This window comes from Dasypus novemcinctus, chromosome 21 (assembly GCF_030445035.2).
Source record: "Dasypus novemcinctus isolate mDasNov1 chromosome 21, mDasNov1.1.hap2, whole genome shotgun sequence".
Lineage (NCBI taxonomy): Eukaryota > Metazoa > Chordata > Mammalia > Cingulata > Dasypodidae > Dasypus > Dasypus novemcinctus.
The window spans coordinates 69,148,514-69,170,770 of record NC_080693.1 but is presented as its reverse complement, the minus strand read 5'-3'; the positions used below and the strand labels follow the sequence as shown (position 1 = coordinate 69,170,770).

The 22,257-nt window shown below is 45.1% G+C and overlaps 1 protein-coding gene across 6 annotated transcripts in view; it reads left to right on the top strand.

Annotated features, from left to right (window-relative positions):
• Positions 1 to 15,513: 15,513 nt before the first annotated feature.
• TEX2 (testis expressed 2) overlaps positions 15,514 to 22,257 on the top strand; it is a 112,619-nt gene continuing 105,875 nt past the window's right edge. For 2 of the 6 annotated variants that reach the window (XM_058284531.1, XM_058284530.1), the window contains exon 1: positions 16,043 to 16,158. The gene's annotated coding sequence lies outside the window, so the exon portion shown is untranslated. Of the gene's footprint in view, positions 15,825 to 16,042; positions 16,159 to 22,257 lie in introns of those variants that run through there. The other 4 variants (XM_071210750.1, XM_071210747.1, XM_071210748.1 and 1 more) reach the window with 4 other exon arrangements.

Genomic DNA, 22,257 nt, shown 5'->3' with positions numbered 1-22,257 from the left:
AGAGACAGAGAGGAGAGATAATAAGAGATGCAGCAGAACAGGGAGCCTGAGGTGGCACAAGAGATTTAGTGTCTCTCTCCCACTTGTGCTGCCTGAAGAGAAGACAAGCAGACATAGAAGAACATGCAGCAAACAGATACAGAGAACAGACAGCAAGTGTAAAACAATGTGTGTGGGGGGGTGAAGAAATAAATCTTAAAAAAAGAAGGGGCATAGCATTTTGTAACTACACTGTACAGAATTTTTTTTTTTTAATTGAAGCCAGTCACTAAAAAAATTACAGGGCACGGTATAGTCACACAATTAAGCTGAAAAAAAAAAGCATTAACTTTTCTGTAGTTATTTTTCCTTTTTCCCCTGTGGTTTTAAAAATATATATATACATATATATATATATTTAGTCAAGATTTTAAAATTTAAACCAGAGTGTAAATATATTTTGCTATTACTATATATGTAAGTGACTGCTCAAGCACTTTGTAAGGAAATTAGGATATTTTAGAATGGAACACCATGCATTCAAATTGTTATCCTAAATAAAAATAAGTGGTTTGTAATCATAAACTACCGTAAATGCACAAATTAAAGTTTAGATTGTAAAAAAAAAAAAGAAAAGAAAGGAAGGATGGAAGGAAGGGAGGGAGGAAGGAAGGGAAGAAGGGAGGAAGGGAGGGAGGGAGGGAGAACTGGTATGATGGGGGGATGTGGGGTAGATGGCCTAGACACTGGACTCTTCCTGTGAGAGTAACGTGAGGCCCTGTGGCAGATGGCCCAGGGAAGCCGTAGCCATAAAACTCACAGAGTATAGGGCATGGAATGGCCTAACCACTCTAATTTTACAGTAGGGAAAACTGAGACCCAACAAAGAGTATCCATTTATTCACCACACTTTCTAAGAGCCAATTTCGTGCCAGGTTCTAGGCCAGTGTTCGGTTAAATATTGTTGTGTAACACACCACCCCCAAACTCAGAGGCTGGAAGCAACAGCCCTTTTCTCATCTCTAACATTTCTGTGGGCCGACTGGGCTCCGATGTGCGGTTCTTCCGCTCTGCGTGGTGACGGCTACAGCTGCTGGTGCTGGCAGCTGGCTGGGTGACTGGGGGACTGCCACCCAGCTGCCTCTTCTCTGTGACTCCTCCCCATGGCCTGGGCTTCTCCCAGCATGGCTGCTGGGTTCCAAGAGCCAGGAAGTGGAAACTGCCAGTCTTCTTCAGACCTGGGCTCCCAAGTCCCAGAACATCACTTCTGTTGCATTCTTTTGGTCAACGCCAGTTACAGGATCTATTAGTAACCAATTGTTGCATAAAAAATAATCCCCCAAACTTTAATGGTTTAAACGACAGCTGAAATTTCTCTCTCACATTTTTGTTGGGGGGGAGGAGAGGGTCAGTCAGGAGTTTCAGGGCAGTTTGGTTGGGCAGTTCTGGCTTGGGGTAGCCCATGTGATCGCAACCAAAGTGTTGGCCAGGGCTGCAGCCTTCTTGCAGGCTGGGGCTGTTGGCAGAGGCCTCCGTCCTTCTGTGCACGGGCCTCTCCACAGGGCTACGTGAGTGCCTTACAACACGGCAGCTGGCTTCCCCCGGGGCAAGAGATATGAGACCAGTCCCTTTATGACCTGGCTTTAGGTCACACATTGTCACCTCCCTCCACCGTGTTCTGTTTGACCAGCCCTGATTCACATGGATGACCAGGAAGTGAGAGGCACTAGGGGCCATCTTAGAGGCTGGCTACTACACGAGGGCAGCCTAAGATGATGGGGTGCAGGAAAAAAACTCTTTCTCACTCTCCACGGGCGAGTGACAAAGACTTTGTGGCTATCTTTAATCTACCAGAGCCAGGCTCTAGGAGTCAGCAGAGGACCAGGCAGATGTGGGCTCTGTGCTCAAAGAGCTCACAGTCCAGAGGACCACACAAAAGCTAGTGGCAGAGAATGGATGTGTCTATCACCTCCGTTATACAGATGACAAAACTGAGGCTTAGGAAAGGCAAATAATATGCCCAGAATCATATCAGCTTATAGCAGAGCTGGGATTAACACTCAGACTGTCTGACTTTGCAAGCCAAGTCCTTTTTTGCCTTCTGCTGTATTGTTGCTCATGATGTTACACTGTTAAATTTTAAATGGAAAATACAAAATTATATAAGGTGTAAAATAACAGGGGAACCAGGGTAGCTTAGCAGCTGAGTGTCAGCTTCCCACAAAAGAGGTCCTGTGTTCAACCTCTGGCCCCAGTACCTAAAAAAAAGTTATAAAACAACAGCTAGGTGAAACAAATTGCGCTTTGAAAAACAGAAGGAAAAGCACCAAACTGTTAACAATTATTATTAACGGTGGCAAGAAAAAAAGGGTGATTTTTTCTTTCTTCTCCATGTTTCTGTATATTCTTAATGCTCTAAAATGAGCCTCTATCACTTTCATAACAAAAATTTTTAAAACCCAACATTTCCTGCTGCGGTGAATCAGCAGGAGAGGGGATTGGTTTGGGGTGGGGGCGGAGGCTCCACCTGCAGATTTCCTTCCTCCTGGGGGCCACGGCAGACGCTGTGCTGCAGGAGCCTGGTTTTTCTGAACGTCAGGTAGCTGTCGATCAGCTCACCAGAGCAAAGGAAGCTGCCCCCTCAGCTGAGGTGTTGGAGAAAGAACATCCTCAGGAAGACAGGCCATGCTGCTGGCACTCCTGGGATGGGAAGAGCAAAGGAAACAGTCTGATAGTCTCTCTTCTTGATGGGATGTATCTGTAATATTATTTTCTGAACCAAGAGCCAGGTGACTGTCTCTCAAATATGAGTTTATGTATGGGGAAACCAGGAAGGAACATTTGAAATGGATACTATCCTAGAAACTCCAATATATGTTGTCTCTGCAGATATATGCCCTTTGGGTCTTAGATGTCTTTAGTTCTTTTTGGGTTCCTGCAACCATGTGGTATCTTCTTTCACTTCTATTTTTGAGACTTAAGCACATCACCTCATTGTCTTCCTTCATGCCTAATATACTTACACCCCATAACAGGTAATTTTCCCTAGATTCCAAAGAAACAGTAGGGAAGTGGACTTGGCTCAATGGATAGAGCATCCACCTACCACATGGGAGGTCCAGGGTTCAAACCCCGGGCCTCCTGACCCATGTGATGAGCTGGCCCATGCACAGCGCTGATGCGTGCAATGAGTGCCCTGCCATGCAGCGGTGTCCCCCATGTAGGGGAGCCCCAAGCACAAGGAGTGTGCCCCGTAAGGAGAGCCACCCTGTGTGAAAAAAGCACAGCCTGCCCAGGAGTGGCACTGTACACACAGAGAGGTGACCCAGCAAGATGATGCAACAAAAAGAGACACAGATTCCTGGTGCCGCTGACAAGAATCCAAGCAGACACAGAAGAACACACAGCAAATGGACACAGAGAGCAGACAACTGGGGGGTGGGGGGAAAGGGAGAGAAATAAAATCTTTAAAAAATAAGAAACAATAGCTTCCATTAATTGGGTACCTCTTATTTAAAGATGCTATACTAAGTATTTTACTTACACGTAATCTTTATGAAAACATGACATGGATTATCTTCGATTTACAGCTGAGGAAACAGGAGCTCAGAGAGGCTGAATGACACATAGCTTGGAAATAGAGAAAGAACCTGAACCCAGGTTGAAATGACCCCAAAACCACTAGCCTAACATTGCCTCCCTAGAAAGAACAGTGTAACCTTACAAGACATTTTATAAAGAGGACAAAATTGTGCACACTCCCTCCATCCTAAGGTAACATGATGGCAGCTTTTTGTTGTTGCTAGTATGGGATAATACAAGTAGACTCTACCTCAGACACCTCTTCGGCACCACCACAGATCCCCTTGCCACTGCCTTCCCACCACTGCCGGCTGTGGTGGCGGCTTCTGTGAATGCTCCCAAAGGCTTCCAGCAAGTGCAACCTGATGCCATCTCACCTCAGGCCTGCAGCAACATCTCTGCTGACTTGGTGCACACAGGACCAGGCAAGTGCACCCTGGCAGCAGAGGTTACAGCACAGTGGGCTCAGAAACCAGTGAGTCAATGTCTCCCTCTTGCTCTCCCCACCTCACATGGTGGGTCCTAGGGTGCTTTGCACAGGGCTTCACTTCCAGGATCCAGGAACATTCTCAGCGCCTCTCTCCCCATGCTTACTTGAGTCCCCAGGGCTTCTCTCCTCTTCACGGGGCTCACGCTCCCCAATAATGTACTGGCCATGACTTTTGTCTCAAGTGCTGCCTTCTGGGGAACTCTGGCCAAAACACATTCAAACTTTTTTTTGCCTAACCGCCCATCAAAATAGAGACCATCTTTGTCTTCTAATTCCCTTAGGTGCCAGATAGCCACAAGGAAGTGGCCAAGGCTAGCAACTCCACCATTTCCCCTCTCGACTCTGTTTAACAACCCAGTGGGGGCAGGTGCTTCCTTCTTACTTCTAGGTACTCTCTACCACTTGTATAAATCCCCTCTTCAAGGTTAAAAACAAACACCTGCGCTGTGTTCAGGTGGACGTCTGTGTTGGTAACCGGCCAGCTGAGCGCCTCGCTCCCACCCCTTCCCTGCTTTAGGAGGTGATGGGGGCGAGTGGGGACAAGAGGTGCAAGGCCGGGCCCTCACCCATTGGCTGTGCTGCTGACCTTCCATCCTCAGAGTTAGAACCATGCTCCCCAGGGATCCAGACAAGCTCGAGATTGAGTTTCGCTTGTCCGGGTGGGGGGAGGAGGATAGTGGGCATGGGCAGAGGGCCTTGGGTGGTGTCAAGGTTTTAGGGACACTGGGGCTTAGAAAGCCTGGGAGTACCTGCTGTACATGGTGTTATCCTCTGAGCAAGCGCCAGGAAGGCCCCCAGAGGCAAGGCACAGGTTACAGGAGGGCGTGGGGGAAGGAGGGGAGGGTCATTTTTTCCCCTTAGACAACCCACCCTGGCTCTGTTCCACAAAGGGCCTGGAATGGCAGGGCCTTGAGACCTTTATATTTAATAACCTCAGGTCTCCCGTGCTAACCAGCAAAGTAAACAAGGGACACGATCTGGCTGTCTGCTGCTCTGTGATGCAGGAATTTAGTCACAGGAGCCTCAGCAGTCAGGGCGTCTCTAAAGCCCCTGAAGACTTGCCTCAAGTAGCCCTTCCCACAGCTGCTTGTATCTGGACTGTGGTTAAAGTCCTTCTGAATATTAACAGGTTTTTATTTCAGGAGAACCAGTCAAGAATGATGCTCCCCTCCATGCCAATTATCTTAAAGAGTCATGCCCAGCGGTGGTGCAGAATGAACAAACAGAAAGCGCTAGAGGGCACAAAGTTCTGAGATTGCGCTCCATAGAGGAACCAGGGAGGGGGAAACCTGGGAATAAAACATCTTCAGAAACCCAGGTCCATGGCCACACCTAGACCTTGACATCACTAGAACTGCTCACCTGTGAAAACCTTGCCCCCCCACCCCACCTCCACTCTAAACAATGACAACATCCAGTTCTACCTCAGGTACCATCCTGCCACCACCTCTGCTCTGTGATTTCCCCAGAGACAGCATCTCTGGATATAAAATTCTTGGTTGGCAATTGTTTTCTCTCTGCATATTAAATATTTCGTCTCACTGCCTTCTTGCCTCCATGGTTTCCAATGAGACACTGGTTCCTAATCTTATTGAGGCTCTCTTACATATGACACATTACTTTTCTCTTGCAATTTTCAGAATTCTCAGAATTGTAGTATGCTATGGCATGGGTCTATCTGGGTTTAAGCTATTTGGAGTTTGAGTGTTTTGGGTGTACTGTATATTCAGGTCTTCCATTAAATTTGGGAAGTTTTCTGCTAGTAGTTACTTGAATATTCTCTCTGCCCCTTTCTCTTTTTTTTTCCTTCTTCTTCTGGGACTCCCACAATGCATATATTGGTATGCCTGATGGTGTACCATAGGTTCCTTAGACTATGTTCACTTTTCTCCATTCTTTCTTCTTTATGCTTCTTGGCATAAAATTCAATGATTTTTTAAATTTTCATTTTTTCTTTATTAGAGAAGTTGTAGATTTACAGAACAATCATGTACAAAATACCATATACCACCCCACCACCAACAAGTTGCATTGGTGTGAAACATTGGTTACAAGTGATGATAGAACATTTTTATAATTGTAATATTAAGTAAAGTCCTTGGTTTAACTTAAGGTTCACAGTGTAGTACACTTCCATATATACATTTCCCCTTTTAATCACATTCAGATATATATTTCAGTGTTGTTAATTGCATTCACACTGTTGTGCTATTGTCACCACCATCCATTACAAAGCATTTTCATCATTCCAAATAGGAACCCTGTACATTTTAAGCCTTAACTTTCCATTCCCTAGCCCCACCCTCTCTCCTGGTAACTTATATTTTAGAGTCTGACTCTATGATTTTGCTTATAGATTCTAATCATTTCAAATCAGTGAGCTCATGCAATATTTGTCCTTTTGTGTCTGGTTTCTCTTTTTTTTTTAACATACGCATATATATTTTATTATTTAGCTTTACATTGTATGACAGGTTAATGTATATTAGTTAACACTGAAATGATAACCAGTGAACCTGAAGATGGATCTGAAAATTTGCAGCACAAAGACAGATTGGTGGAATTTGTAAAGGAGAGATTAATAAATATAGGGGCTAGAGTGAGGTCTGACATTTAACTAGTCAGTTTATGAAAGAAAAAATACAATAATGGAATGGCATTTTCCATTGTCCAAAGATCATATGCATTTATAAATATATATATATAGGGAGACATATATGTGCACACAGATACAGTAATGGGAAGTACACATTACCAACCATTTGTTAAAGCTACGCTAGGGGTAAGGAAAAAAGTATATGAAGAAACATCTTATGTTTTTGCTATGTGTACTTTGCAGTCATTGGAGTCTTTTTACCTTTAAAATGTATCCATGCTCATTTGCATGATTAAATTAAAAAGACAGGGGGTGGGTGTGGTTCAAGCAGTTGAGCGCCTGCTTCCCATATGGGAGGTCCTGGGTTTGGTTTTTGGTGCCTTCTAAAAACAAAAAAGCAAACAACAGGCAAACAAAGACAAAAACCAATTCAGGGGAGCTGACGTGTCTCAGTGGTTGAGCACTGGCTTACCACACATGAGGTCCCAGGAATCCCTGGCCCTGGTATCTCAAAAAAAAAAAAAAAAGATAATAAAAGAGGAGGTGGTAAGTAAGAATTTGATTTGATCTAGAGGAGGAGTACATACTATCTTAGAGAGGGGGAGGTTCTAAAGCAAACAGTTCAGTGTCTGACTTATTTCACTCAGCGTATCTTCAAGGTTCATCCCCATGTTGTCGCATGTAACAGGACTTCATTCTTTTGTATGGCTGAATAATATTACATTGTATATACCATATTTTATTTACCCATTCATCACTTTATGGAAACTTGGATTGTTTCTATTTATTGGCAATTGTGAATAATGCCACTATGAACATCGGTATGCAAATATTTGTTTGAGACCCTGCTTTCAATTCTTTGGGGGCATATGCCTAGTAGTGGGATTGCTGGGTCATATGGTAAATCTATTCTTAGCTTTCTGAGGACCCACCAAACTGTCTTCCACAGTGGCTGCACCACTTTACATTGCCCACCAGCAATGAATGAGTATTCCTATTTCTCTGCATCCTCTCCAACACTTGTTATTATCCATTTTTTAATAGTAGCCATTCTAATGGGTGTGAAAGGATAGCTCATTGTGGTTTCGATTTGCATTTCCCTGATAGCTAATATTGAGCATCTTTTCATGTGATTTTTGGCCAATTATCTATCTTTTTTTGAAGAGATGTCTATTCAAATCTTTTGTCCATTTTCAAAATTGGGTTGTTAGTCTTTTTGTTGCTAAGTTGAAGGATTTCTTTATATATTCTGGATATTAAACCTTTATCAGATATATGGTTTCCAAATATTCCCTCCCATTGTGTACATTGTCATTTTACTTTCATGATAAAGTCTTTGAGGCACAAAAGTTTTAAATTTTGCTGAGGTCCCATTTATCCATTTTTTCTTTTGTTGCTTGTGCTTTGGGTGTAAAGTCTATGAAACCCTTTCCTAACACAAGGTCCTGAAGATGCATTTTTTTCTGAGTTTGATAATTCTAGCTCTTATATTTAAGTCTTGGATCCATTTTGAGTTGATTTTTGTATATAGTGTAAAGTAGGGGGGCCTGCTTTTCTTTTGCAAATGGAAATCCAGTTTTCCCAGCACCATTTGTTGAAGAGACTACTCTTTCCCAATTGAGTGGACTTTGCCCCTTGTCAAAAATCAGTTGGCCATAAATATGCAGGTTCATTTCTGAGCTCTCAATTCAATTCTTCTGGTCTATATGCCTGTCCTTATGCCAGTACCATGTTGTTTTGATTACTGTGGCTTTGTAAATAAGTTTTAAGGTCAGGAAATGTGAGTCCTCCAACTTCATTCTTCTTTTTCAAGATGGCTTTAACTATTCAGGGCCCCTTACACGTCCATATAAATTGGATGGTTGGCTTTTCCACTTCTGCAAAGAAGGTTGTTAGAATTTTTATTGGAATTGTTGTTGAGTCTATACATTGCTTTGGGTAGGACTAACACCATAACAGTAGATAGTCTTCCAATCTATGAACATGAAATGTCCCTCATTTCTTTAGGTAGTCTTTGATTTCTTTTAGCAATGTTTGTAGTTTTTGGTGTACAAGTCCTTTATTACCTAGATTAGATTTATTCCTAGGTACTTGATTCTTTTAGTTGCTATTGCAAATGGAATTTTTTTCTTTGATTTCGTCTTCTGATTGTTCATTGTGTATGTATAGAAACAGTACTGATTTTTGGATGTTGATTTTGTACCCTGCCACTTTGCTGAATTTATTTATTAGCTCTAGGAGCTTTATTATGGATTTTTCAGGATTTTCTGTCTATAGGGTCATATCATTTGCACAGATTGAATCATTTCAATTGTCTTATCTTCAGGTTCTCTGATTTCTTCTTCTGCCAGCTTCAATCTGCTGTTGAACCTCTCAAGAGAATTTAACATTTCTGATACTGTAATCTTCAGCTTTGTTTGGTTCCTTTTCATAATTTCCAGAACTATATGGATATTCTGTGTTCATTTATTGTTTTCCTGATTTCTTTTAGCTTTGTCCTTTAGCTCTTTGAGCATATTTAGGACCATTTTTTAAGATTTTGGTGTGGTGGAGATTTGGTCCTTCTTTTGAACGGTTTCTACTGCTTTAATCTTCTCCTTTACCTGGGCCATTGCTTCCTGGGTTTTTGTTTTGATTTGTTTTTCGGGGGGTGGGGGGGTGGGGGATGTATATTTTGTAACTTTTTGTTGAATTCAGGACATTTTGATATTTTAATGTGTTATCGTTGAAATTTAGACTCTGTGGGGTCTGTTCCTTAAGCTTGTACCCAGCTACTTTTATGAAGTTGTCCTCGAATGCAAAAAAAAAAAGAAAACACTTTTGGGAATGCAGCTCTTTCATCCATACAATGGATTGTATGAAAATACTCCAGGCCAACTGGACCTCCCTGATCCTTTCTGGCAGATATCTTGTCTTGGGCATGTGCATTTGGCCCTAGGAATTGCCCTGTTTACACAGATAGGATAGTCTCCTCTTTGCTTGGAACAGTTTCTTCACATTCCATGCACTGCACACTTTGTCAGCAATTCCTTGCCCCTGCCTGCACAACTTGACAGCTCATCCACAAGTGTAAGAGACTCTGTGAGCCACCTTCTACAGGTAGGGTAAGTTCCAGCACAGTGAATCCCTCAAGTCACCACCAGACAGATTTGGCCAGACACATATGCTCCCAGTATATGCACAAAGGGCCACACTGCTCCCTCTGGAACCAGGAGCAGGGATTCACACTGGGAATGCTGAAAGGTCCCATGCGGAGCCAAAGAGGAGATGGGGAAGACGTCAGGACTTTCACTTTCAAGTGGTCTTTTTCTTGATATGGTGCTTGCCTATTACTACAATCCTTTTACTGTTTTCTGGGATCCTGAGAAGGATGTCACTTCCAGTTTTTGCCCTTAAGAGTCTTACTCTGCCATCTTTATCAGATCAGGGCTTTAAACTTTATTTTTAAATATAGCATGTCTCTCTAAGTATGCCAAAAAAAATATTTGCTTTAACACAGCTGTCCCTTGTTGAACTTTAAAAAAAAAGTAATATATACATACCCTAAAATTTACCATTTTAACCATTTTTAAGTGTTCAGTTCAGTGATACCAATTATATTTACAATGTTGCGCTACCATCTCCACCGTCCATTACCAAACTTTTTCATTACCTCAAACAGAAACTCTCCCTTTAAGCAGTAACTCCCAATTTGCAATCCCACCCCATCCCTGGTAACCTGTAATCTGCTTTCTGTCTCTATGAATTTGCTTATTCTAAATATTTCATAAAACTGATTGAGGCAGGTTAGTATAGTGAAAGGGGGAAGTGGGCTATGGCTCAGCAGACAACATGGCCTACGGACAACGTGGCCGGCAGACCACATGGCTGTGAAACCCCACCCAGAAACCTCCTGAAAGATCCCATCAGACAGCGTCAAGGGGAAGCCCTGGTTACCTTCAAACAAAAAGGCCTCAGTATTGGCCCTCTGAGAGCTAACAGGTGGGGCAACCAATCAGAACAGCAAACAGCTGGGCCCTGCCCCACCATTGCGAAGAGGGAGGACGAAAGACTTCAAAAAGGCCTGAGCTGGGGCCCCACACACAGCTCACTCTGCAGCACATCTGCCGCCCATGTCTCAGACCGTGTACTTTGCTCGTTTTCCTGTTTCTTAATAACCTCCTTACTCCCTTGCTTACCCTATGGTGTGTCCTTAAATTCCTTTATGCAACATAAACCAAGAACCTAGAAGCCCAGAACCCAGAGCTCTCCGGTAACAAAATCATACATTTTTCCTTTTGTATCTAACTTGTTTTACTTAGCATAATGCTTTCAAGTTTCTGAGATATACTATATATGTTGTAGCATATATAAGAACTTCATTCCTTTTTATGGCTGAGTAATACTCCATTGTATGTATGGCCCACATTTTGTTTATCCATTCATCTGTTGATGGACATGGGTTGATTTCACTTTTGGCAATTGTGAATAATGTTGCTATGCATATTGATGTACAAATATCTGTTGAGTGTCATGTAAATGTAGTATTGAAATTGAAAGTAAATTTAGCACTTGAAGGCAGGTCCAACATGACTACAGTTTGAATGCTCAGTGTAATTTATTTGCTTGCCTAATTGCAAGCAGCCCAAATGACTAATGCATAATAACCAAGTCAGGGCATCCAATGCATTTAAAGGTGGAGAATATCAGAGTCTTTAAAGTCCACTGGCCTGAGAAATGCTATACTGCCAGGCAAACACCTTTTAAAGAACAGACTTGGGAGCGAGGGCTGATGCTGTACTTAGTGGAGGTTCCAAAGTTGAGGCAGGAGGCATTGGGCTGACTGCGGTGTGTCAGCAAGAATGCAGCAGATCTTGCAGCATTAAATCTGGGAGTCAGAGACTGGTTGTCAGTCTGCCTCAACCTACACTTAGCAAAGCAGCTTCTGTACTGGGTTTTATAAGAAGTGCCTATCTGGCTGGCATTAAGCCAGTCCATATCATTTCTTTGCACAAAGTCTGCTTATCACTTATTACAAAAATACATTTTCCTCAATTCAATTACATTCTATTTGTGGTCAACACGTTTACAATTTTGGTTTTGCATCTTTTTTCCCATCAATTTGCTTATGTTGTCATTGTAGTCAACATGGTCACAATGTTTTTTGTTGATTCAAGATCATTAATATTTTAATATAAAATATCAAGTCCCTCCTTTCAATTCTTTTGGATATAAACATAGGGTTATATGGTAATTCTATGTTTTTCTGAGGAACTGCCAAACCATTTTCCATAGCAGCTGTACCATTTTACATCCCCACCAGCAACACAGGAGGGTTCGAATTTCTCCACATCTTCACCAACACTTGTTATTTTCCACCTAATCTTTTTTAGGTGTACAAGTGGATCAAATTTTGGTGTCTGTTTTTCTAAGCTCAGACATTTCTCCCTCTAAAAGAACAATGGAGTGCCAAAAATTGGAATTAAAATTTTAGAGCACTTTTTTTTTTGGGGGGGGGTAAGAATTTCATGAGAAAATAGGAATTATCTTGAAATGCCATAATCGGAAATGACTGAAGTATATTAGAACATCTGTGGGCTTAACCAGTGGCTACAGCCTGTGTTGTGAGAGAGCCTTGGGTGAGATGGAGGGGAGAGGGGAGAATGGCAGAGTAACTTGGGCTGGAATTTCTGTGACTTAAGATCCTACTATATTGGGAAACGGACTTTGGCCCAGTGGTTAGGGCGTCCGTCTACCACATGGGAGGCCCGCGGTTCAAACCCCGGGCCTCCTTGACCCGTGTGGAGCTGGCCATGTGCAGCGCTGATGTGCGCAAGGAGTGCCCTGCCACGCAAGGGTGTCCCCCGCGTGGGGGAGCCCCACGCGCAAGGAGTGCGCCCGTGAGGAAGGCCGCCCAGCGTGAAAGGAAAGAGCAGCCTGCCCAGGAATGGCGCCGCCCACACTTCCCGTGCCGCTGACGACAACAGAAGCGGACAAAGAAACAAGACGCAGCAAATAGACACAGAGAACAGACAACCAGGGGAGGGGGGGGAATTAAATAAATAAATAAATCTTTAAAAAAAAAAAAAAAAAAGATCCTACTATAGGCCGAAAATATTTAGGCTACTTTGTACATGCTTTACATACAGAGCAGATATTTGGGGGCCAAGGGGTCAAAGTAAGGAAACTTGCTTGAGATTTAAATTTAGCATCACAATCCTTGACCTTTGTCAGATGTCACTACAATGAGTCACAGACGCCAAGCTCTAAAACCACCCTTTTCATTTATAAGCACGTACATATTCATTTGCTCATCTGATCTGATTTTCATGCCAACTTGGGGAGGCAGGATTCCTTATTGTCTCCATTTTATAGATGAGCAATCCAAGGCTCAAAGAGGTATAATTATCTAACTTCTTGAAAGTCAAGCAAATGATAAGTGGCAGCAATGCAATGCTCCAATCTTTTGATTAAAATTAGTGATATTTCCTTCTTTTGCCCTTTATCTGTCCTGTTTCCGGCAGCAGGAAAGGTCATTTTGGCAGGCACTGGAGCAGAGTGGTGAGGAGGAAGCTATGCATAAGGTCATGAATACTGGCTCTTCTTTAACTAGCCAGTTGATCTTGGACACATCACCAGTTCTCTGTGAGCTTCAGTTTCTGCATCTGTAAAATGGAAAAAATAACTTCAGACCTACTGAGGAAGGTTAGTATAGTGAAACGGGGAAGGCGGCCGGCGGACCACAGGGCCCGCAGACCACAAGGCCGTGAATCCCCACCTAGAAACCTCCTGAGGGGAAGACTGCCAGGAAGATCTTGTGAGACCCCAGCCACAAGAAACCCATTTGGAACAAGAATCCTGTTTGGAATGAGAATCCCATTTAGGGTCAAGGGAAGCCTGAGATCCCTTCAAACAAAAGGCCTCAGTATTGGCCCCCTGAGAGCTAACAGGTGGGGCAGCCAATCAGAACAGCAAACAGCTGGGCCCTGCCCCACCATTGCGAAGGGGGAGGAGGAAAGACTTCAAAAAGGCCTGAGCTGGGGCCCCACATGAGGTCCATGCCTCAGACCGTGTACTTTTCTCATTTTGTTTTTTAATAAACCCTTCACTCCTTTGCCTACCCTATGGAGTGTCTTAAATTCTTTTATGCAACATAAGCCAAGAACTTAGAAGACCAGAACCCAGAGCTTTCCGCTAACACTACCACAAAGGGTTATTGTAAGGTTTAAATGAATTAATATGTACAAATAAGTTGGCACAGCTCTGGTGCATAGTGAATTCTTAATAGGTAGGAAACATTGATTTTATTATATATTAATATAATTCTTATACATTCAGTTGTTTTTCAAAGGATCCAAATTCCTCACTTTTCTAAAAGAAGGGCTCCTTCTAAATGTTGGTGCTGGATCTTTCTGGTCACCTAGTTTGAGATCATGTTGATAATGTACTATTTACCTAATGTTTATGTAGGGCTTAGCCTGGCCAAGGAGGGTGGTGAACACTCTGGGCTACACAGTACCCGCTTCCAAGGAACCTCCGGGTGACACAGCCCCAGGGCCTGAACCCCCTCTCCTTCTCTCTGAGGTTGGGATTTGAAGACAGGTCAGAGAAGAGTTTTAGGCTGTTTCCTCATCAGTTACTTGCCCTTGCTGCACATTTCCAGGCATCCGGGATGGAAGCCCTCTCCTGTTGAGACAGCTCATTTTTCTTTGGGAAAGAGGAGGGGAGACAAGCAGTGATCCTAAGGAGTGACAACTGCAACCCCAAGACTCAACCCTGACAAGGGTGATCAATCTGTGTGCGGAGCTGACCCTGGCAAACACAGCGCCCATCAGATCTCACGACAAAACTAGGTTTGTTGTGTGGAGACCATTCCAAGAACTGGCTCTCTGTGCATAGGAGGGGTCCAGGTGGGAGAGGGCTGACCTTCAAGTCAAAGGGCACTGACGTCTGGGTCGGATGTGTGACAGGGCCTTCCGGAGGGGGAAAGGAATGTGGTCGAAAGGGCAGGTAGGGCTTGATGGCATTGGAATGTGGCTCCAGAGGGGCAGGGCACTTCTTGGGGTTGTGACTGGGGCTGGTGATGGCGATGAGGAAGGGTGTGTTTGCCAGTTAGTTATTTAAGCTTTATCTCACTAGTCAGAACAGGACTGGCTTTCCCCGCTCTAGGTCCCAACCTTGCCCCTCCCTCCCATCAAGCTTTCAAGCTTTCAACTGGGGCTCCATCCAGGCCCAGTGTCCTAACCTCAGTGTTTAGCAGGACCCGCTGAGTGTATAATCTTCAGAGAAATAGTTCTAAGCCTCCAGGTAAGGTGACCTCTAAGCCCAACCAGCAAGTCTCCCAGCCATATTACTGGTTTTGAGGAAAAGTTTAGCTTTATTTTTGATGCCTGAATTTGGATTTCTTTGCTCTGGTAGACTCGGAAATATGCGCCTGAGTGTGTGCGGCTCTTGTTCTACCTGCATCAACTCCTCTCAATGAGAGGCTATTTCCCCCTGTCCCATCTCTCAGATGTTGGGAATTAGAGACTCTGGGAGGGACCTGGGAATCTGCATTTGAAAGACCGCCATAATGATCTGACATTGAGGTTTGGGACCCACGGATGTAGAAGGCACACTGCTGGCAACAGGGATGGGCAGAGGGGCTCTTGCAGTGTACAAGTGTGAAGGGAGCCGTCCTTTCGCCTGCCACCCCAGGTTCACAGGAGATAGAAAATGCAATATGGGCATTACCACGCCAGGAAGCACATTCTAAGTGAGAATTTACCTCTAGAAGTCACCTTACTTCCAAGAGCCTCCGATACTGCCTCGATAAAATGAGTAATTTAAACTAGACGAGTTCTAAGCTGTAAGAACTAACGACAGAGTTAGTTTGGGATTGGATGCTGTGGTCACATGGGGGGCGTACTGTGGGAGGCTGGGAATCTGACTTTTTAAGCCAATTCCTGGGATTGGATGGGGAAAGATGGCCCTCTAAAATCGGCGTTTTAAAGAATTTGCCCAGTGAGAAACCTCTGGTTTTCGGATCCTCAATTTCCCCTTCTGTCAGGAGTAGGTTCTGTCTCCACCTGTTGATAAGCAGCAGAAAGAGGAAATTAATCAGCACAAACAGCTGGAGAAAACGCTGCAGCTCGGTGGGGAGAGGTAAGCTTATTACCCATCCCCACCCCACCCGGATCTCCTCCCGGATGCACCAAGGTAACTCTCCAGCCGCCCCTCCCCCAGCCCCAGCCCCGCGGGCGGCGTCCTCTTTAACAGGCCTGACCAATCGCTCGCCCATCTCCGTGGCCGCTCCCCAGCGCGCCGGTAAGGGCTGGATTGGCCGGGCCTGGCGCGCGCCCTGCTCCGCCCCCACCGCCCTCTGGTTGGCGGCGGAGGCCGCGGGCGCGGGGCGGGTCCGCCAGCGGGGCGGGGCGGCGGGGGCCCGAGGGCCGGCGGGCGGCGGCGCGGCGGCCCGAGCCAGAGCTGGAACCCGAGCCGCGGCGGCCGGGGAGGACGGGCGCAGTACGATGAGGCAGCCGGCCGGTGCGGGGTGAGCGCTCCCGGCGTCGGGCGGGGGCGGTGGGTGGTAGGGCACCCCGCGGCGGAGGCCGGGGCTGGGGGCGGCCCGACCCCACCGGGTCCGGGCGCGGGCGAGGTCCAGCGGCCGTTGGCGCGGCCGGGCGTGGAGTCGAGTCCCCAGAGCCCCTCCCGCTGTCACGCCAGGGAATTGACTGGGACGCGCCCCTGCGACGCCCCCCGGCGAACCCTTCCCTTGGGGGGCGTTTCGGGCGGTTAGGGGGTGACCCGGGCCAGAGGTGCCCGCCGTCCTGTCCCCCAGCCTGCAGTCCTAGGGCTCGGGGCTCGACCCAGGGTAGGGAGGCTCCATCCATGCACAAACTAAAGTAAACAGCTTGTGATTTTTATGAATGGGGCCCTGGGTTCCTGCCGCCCCGCTCGCCCACGTCGTGAAATGCTTGGAAGTCGCGGACCGCAGTTACTTTTCCGCGGATCTGTCAGAGGTTGTCTGCGGCTCTCGTTTTTTCTCAAACTCCTGGAAAACGTGGATGACCGTGCGGGTGGTTCGTGTGCTGTCGAAATGAGGCGGCGGCGTGCCGAAATCCGGGGCACTGGAAGGTTAACAAGTGACATTGGACTGAGGCCTAACGCCAGGTGCCCTGTCGGGAAGCGCGTGTGTGACGGTGGAGGCTGTAGTCGCTGGGGAACCCAAAAATGAACGGTGGGACGGGCAGCAGGAGTGGAACAGCTGACTTAAATTGCACCACACACCACTCAGAACGCACGGATGACATGGTATTTGGTGCAGAAGAGTGTCCCCTTTTGAAAATGGTTTTTGGAAAATTTAGCCCCTCATTTTGGTATTGGTTACTTTGAACCATCGGTTGTTATGGTTACAGGATATAAAGTGTAAGGGCAAAGTCTGCTTCCACCCTCGCTCTTTCTCCAAAGCCTGGAATTACTTTGTCACTACATTTTTTAGACACTGCACAGGGAAGACATATTTTAGAGTTGAAGGAAGAGCGTGGGCTCCTTGAGGGCAGGGGTTGTGACATGCTCATGCTGGCAGGCCCATCTCTGCTCTGCACAAAAACAGGAATGAGACTTTTGCATGTTTTGATGATTCTCATCAAAGGAAAAAGAGTCATCTCAGGAGCTAGATATAAGCTGGAGGGAAATGGAGTGACTTTTATTATGGAAATCAATGAAGAAAAATGGAGAGTTAGAGGAGTGTAGGTTTGTGGGTTTTAGAACTGGGTAGTACAGTGCATTGTATCTCATAGAAGGTATTGGAAAAGTACAGCAGCCACTTCCATTAGCTCTTACCTAACCCTTAACTGTTTCAGTATTCTATCACTGGTAGCTGTCCTGAACTTATGGAAAACAAGTCTCCTGAGTTGATGGGGATAAAGCCAGATTTTTGCCATACAGCTTCTTTCTTGTTACATGGACCTCTTTGGGAGTGTCAGTGAAGGCTTGAGGGGAATAAGTGGGAGCAGTCTGGATGAACTGAACATCTTTGCACGTTTATCTCCAGGAAAAGGTGCTGTGCTGAAAGGAAGGAGATTAACAGACTGAGATTGGGGTGGTGGTAATCGAGTCCACTGATAATGGACTGAAGGGACTGATGAGGGAGAAGGAAAAGTTCAAGAGTTTGGTTTGGTTTGAACATGCCGGGCCTTGTTGAGGTGCACTTTGCAGAGAGAAGAATGGCATCACATGACATAGCGTGGAGACATTACATATACCAAGTGCATTGTTTGTTATTAATAAATATGTTATTACAGCGTCTCTGGAGAAGCAGCAGGAAAAAGTAGGCTTTTAGACAGAATAAAGGTATAGCATATTTCGGAGTTTGGGTCAAAAAGAAACTGCATGAAGAAGTCAAAAAAGAAATATTCATTCAACTAATTTTTTTTCTTTTTGAGAGTGTGCCAAGTGCCAGAAACTGTGCTAGCCATTAAGGACATGATGAGGAAAAACTGTCGGTTGCGAGTTTGTTTCTACATGCCATTTGATTCCCCTTCCCTCCTAGTGAAAAGCTCTGTCTTCTGAGGATTTTCTGAAACTCTTGAGGCAAGAAGGGGGAGAAATGCATAGACCATTACTCAGTGAAGGAACATTATAGAGCAATGGGGAAATTCTGGCTGTAGATCACTTGTGGTATCAAACAATCTTCAAAGATCAGTTTTCTGTGTCAGGTTCAGTTATAAAACTATCTTCATCCTCATGTCTCTTGACCAGTGTCTCTTAATGGCTTTAAGTTCCTGTTCTTTCTTTTTCCCCTTTCTCTTGTCAATTCATTTATTCAAAAGTTCGGAAGTTCCTTAAACAAACACTGTCCCTGTCCTCAAGGCACTTCCAGTCCATTTTTGTTGCCCAAGTATCCCTCAGGGTCTATTTTCTTGTGCTTGATCCTTATTCTTTTTTGAGGTTCCCCTTGGGAGTTGTTGAAGTCACAGGGAATCTTTTGATTCTGCCTAAAGCAGTTAAAGCCTAGCATAGAAGAGAACATTTATTAAATTCCAAAGCTGCCGGCTCCTACTTTCTGCCCTTTCGTTTTTTGTTTTTTTTTTATGAGGTACTGGGGTTTGAACCAGACCTCATACATGGAAAGCAGGCGCTCAACCACTGAGCTATATCTGCTCCCCAATGAGAGTTGGTTTTCTCGCTTGCTTATTTTTTTTAAAGATTTATTTATTTTATTTATTCCCCCTCTCCCCCTGTTGTCTGCTTTTTGTGTCCATTCACTGTGTGTTCTTCTGTGTCTGCTTGTTTTCACATTAGGTGGCTCTGGGAACCAATCCTGGGACCTTCCAGAGTGGGAGAGAGGTGATCATTCTCTTGCGCCTCCTCAGTTCCCTGATCTGCTGTGTCTTATTGTCTTTCCTCTGTGTCTCTTGTTGTGTCATCTTGCTGCACAGGCTCTCCTCACGGGCCAGCAATCCATGCAGGCCAGCTCTCCGCGTGGGCCAGCTTGTCACATGGGTCAGCTTGCCTTCACCAGGAGGCCCCGGACATCAAACCCTGGACTTCCCATATGGTAGCCAAGAGCCCAATTGCTTGAGCCACATCTGCTTCCTTGTTTATTTATAAGAGGTACTGGGGATCAAACCCAGGACCTCGTACATGGGAAGCAGGTGCTCAACCACTCAAGCTATATCTCCTCCCCAACTTTCTGCCCTTTAGTCCTCCCTGGTCCTTGAGCATCCCTGTAAGGCAGAGGGTGGTAGCCCAGTTTTACAAAAGAGGAAAACAAGGCTCAGAGCAGCTCTGGAACTTGCCCAGGGTAACAGACTGGTTAGATGATGGCGCAGTAATTTTAATCTAGGACTTTCTGATTCCAACATGTGCTTATTTCCAGGAGAGAAATGACTATTGGCTAGAGGTGGTCTAGCATAGTGCCCTCTTTGGGCAATGAAGGGTCAGAATCGGAGCTGTTCAGAGAATTGCTGTAGTTAATGAGCTGCGGTGCTTGTGGTGTAGCTGAGTTAGCACCCAGTGTCCTGCCTCTCTCCCTGGTGATGGTTTTGTTGTTGTTTGTTTGTTTTGGGGGGTATTCCACATGACCTTCTAGAATTCTGAGTTTACTGCTGTGTAAAGGTGACCAGACTTCTGAGGTTGTATCCCAGTGCTTCCACTTAACAACCTATATGACCCTGGGCAAATTACTTTCTCTCTCCCTGTACCTCAGTTTCTTTATCTGGATAGTGGGATAATATTCACATTTCATCAATTCTAAGACATTACAGTTTGTCCCATCCTAACATTTCTGGGGAAAAAAGCATCTTAAAATCGATGGAGTCTTATAGTTATTGGCAGTGGCTTGCTTTCTTTGTGCATACTGTCAGTGTGGTTTTGGCTTAGATGAAATTCGATAGTACATCCTTATAGGTAGTTGTGAGGATTAAATGAGGTCACACATGTCCCTGGAATATGGTTGAGCACCCAGTAACAATTGATGCTGTTGAATGGTGGAATAAACAGGTAACTGGTAGGTAGCTCTGGAGTAAAGCTGGGGAGCACCTCGTAAGATTTGCCACTCAGAGCCCAGACACTGATCCAAGATCTGTGAGCTGGAGGAACATTTTCCAGTTTACCTGAAGCTCTGTCCTTTTGCTGATTCTTGTCCCCATGAGAAGTTTTAGCTTGAAAAGCTAATGAGTCATGGACAGACAACTCCTTATGTCCTGCCTATTCATTAAGGTCTTTGTCCAACTTTTAATCCCAGGTTAAAAGTAAATATCATGGGAAGCAGATTTGGCCCAACGGATAGGGTGCCTGCTTACCACGTGGGAGGTCCAAGGTTCAAACCCTGGGCCTCCTGACCCACGTGATGAGCTGGTGCATGTGCAGTGCTGATGCGCGCAAGGAGTGACATGCCACACAGGGGTGTCCCCCATGTAGGGGAGCCCCATGTGCAAGGAGTGCACCCCGTAAGGAGAGCTGCCCAGCGTGAAAAAAGTGCAGCCTGCTGAGGAATGGCGCCTTACACACGGAGAGATGATGCAACAAAAAAACGAGACACAGATTCTGGGTGCCGCTGACAATACAAGCGGACACAGCAGAACACACGGTGAATGGATACACAGAACAGACAACTGGGAGGGGGGGAAGGGGAAAGACAAATAAAAAATAAATCTTTAAAAAAAAGTAAATATTATAGGAAGAATGGAGACTTACACTGATGAGAATACTCTTACATGTGAATTTTAAAAGAACTCAAAGTTTTTTATACAAGATTCTGTGTTGTCCTTTTCCAGACTCCTTTTAATATTTAATTGCATTGGGTGAAATAGCTATAAGACACCGTTAATCAAAAGGATGCTCCAAGGTCATGGAGGTATAAAAGCCCTGTCCGGCTCTAGGTAGGGTAGAGAGAGCACTCAAGTTGGGGTCAGAAGGCCTGGGTTCCCCTTCTGGATGTCTCACCTGTTATTCCTAGGTACTTGGGATCATCTCTTTATCACTCTGGGTCTCAGGTGTCTCTTTTCCAAAAGGAGGACTTGGACTTGCTTTCTTAGTCCCCTTCCCCATTTCTACCCCAATCTGTTACTGTGTCATAGATTATGTTAATTTATTAATCTAAGGATCTGAGAAACTAAATGACTGAAAGGAATTGACTTTTTGAATTCAGTACTCTTGAAATGTCCGTTGGATGGTTGTGATAGTGCTTTATAAAGCAGAAAACAACAGGCAATTGATAATATAAGTAGCTATCACTTATGGAAAACTACTGTATGCCAGGCCCTTTTCCTACTTTTACTCTCCACCATGCCCTATGAATAATAGGTTTTATGATCAATCCTATATTAAGGTGAGGAAACTGAGGTTCAGAAAGGTTAAGTAACTTGTCCAAAGTCACACAACAAGGTCAAGGACTCAGAGCTGGGATTAGAACTCAGGCTTGGGAGCAGAAATGGCTCAAGCATTTGGGTGCCTGCCTCCCACATTGGGAGGTCCTGGGTTCAGCGAGCTGATGCAACAAGCTGACACAATGACAAATACAATGAGCAGGGAGTGGATGTGGTTAAGGCAGTTGGACACCCATGTTCGGTTCTCAGTGTCTCCTGTAGAAGATGAGCAGACAACAAGTGGACATAACAAGCAGAGACAACAAGCACAACCAGTGAGCAGACAGTGAGCAGACAGATGAGGGAGCCATCTCTGGGCAGGCGGGATGACGATGGACATTAAAAAAAAAAAAAAAAGAACTCAGGCTCATGTTGCTCCCCAATACACGTTATGCGATTGCTTCAGGTGGGTCCTTCCTTGACTGGGCCATGAGCTCTGGGAACTCTTCCTGGCTAAAAAGTAAGATGCCCCCTGCTGTGCTCCTTATTATTGTGTACTGACACCTGTTTAAATTCTGAGTTCCCATTCAGGACATCTACCATGTGTTGGAAGAATTTTGCTAAGCCTGAAGTGTAACTCCTATGGGAGCTGCTGGGGATATAAGTCCTTGAAAGGAAGATTTTTCTTTGGTGAACAAAAGCACTCAGCCAGGCCCCTGTTAGCATAAATGGAGCTGCTGAGAAAAAGAATCTAAGCTTTTTGTGTGGAAGCTGGCAAGATGGAAAACCTGGGTTGGCTTTGAAACATAACCAGGTAACTTTTGTCTGTTGGATTTGCC